Here is a 1,099-nt window from a genome sequence, read left to right on the forward strand (position 1 = left end):
GGGGGGGCCCGGGGAGATGGCTCAGTAGAGTAAGCGCTTGCTTGGCAAGCACAAGGGCCTGAGTCCAATCCCCGGTTCCGCAAAAAAAAAAAAAATAGTAAGATAGTCCTATACTACCAATACAGAAGATGAGAAAAACAAAAAGCCACAGAATAATAAAGGAGGGTTGGGGAGATGGCTCAGTAGAATAAGCCCTTGCCTGGCAAGCGCAAGGTCCTGAGTTCAATCCCCAGTACCATGAAGAAAAAAAAGAGTTAAGTGCTGCCAGAATAATAAAGGAACCCATCCCCTTTTGTTGCTGTCACTGTTGTTCAGACAAGGTTCTGCTTTGTTGCCAGCTGGGCCTGGAACCACTGTGTCTTAGTTACTTTTCTGGTTGCTGAGCCAAAATACCTAATGCTCAAATTTAAAGGAGGAAAGGTTTATTTTGCCTTATAGCTTGTAGAGATTTCATAATGTCCCAGGCAGGGAGGGTAGCACCACAGAGGAGAAATAGTTTACAGCAGGCAGAAGACAGCAAGCTGTAAGTAACAGATACTTTCTGTCCCTTTATATTACTATCCAGCACTCATACCCAGGGTGGGGCACACTTAATCCTACCCAGAACTGTGCTAAACCAATCAACAGACGAATTTAGTAATCACACATGCTTCATCCAAGCATCACACACTCTAGATCCAGCCACCTCTGAAAAGACCTACCTTATGAGGCTTTGAAGGGTTATCTGGACACAAGCTCTTGTCTCTACAGCCTAGTAGGAGAAACTCAGGACACTGTGCCCAGCTTCACCCACATTAATAAATTCATTCATTTACTCATTCATTTTTGGTGTTACAGGTTGAATCTAGTGTCTCATGCATGCTGAGCATGTGTTCTACCACTAAGTTACACCCCAGGCCTTTGATCTATCTCTATATTTAAAAACAAATTTTATATATTTGGTGCAGGATGTTACTACGCAGCTCAGACTCATAGTGATCCTCCCGTTTCAGCCTCCCCAGTGCTGGGATTACAGGAATGCCCCACCATGCCTGGTCTTGATGGCCAGTTCAGAGTGCCTGGGGCTGGGCCGGCACAACATGCAGTATCAGAGATTGAA

The 1,099-nt window shown here is 45.0% G+C and overlaps 1 protein-coding gene across 2 annotated transcripts in view; it reads right to left on the minus strand.

Moving 5' to 3' along the window:
- Positions 1–1,099, minus strand: part of Nt5m (5',3'-nucleotidase, mitochondrial) — a 37,427-nt gene that overhangs the window by 26,254 nt on the left and 10,074 nt on the right. The gene's annotated exons all lie outside the window — the stretch shown is intronic.

The sequence above is a fragment of the Octodon degus genome, unplaced genomic scaffold (assembly GCF_000260255.1).
Source record: "Octodon degus isolate 3935 unplaced genomic scaffold, OctDeg1.0 scaffold00122, whole genome shotgun sequence".
NCBI classification, from domain to species: domain Eukaryota; kingdom Metazoa; phylum Chordata; class Mammalia; order Rodentia; family Octodontidae; genus Octodon; species Octodon degus.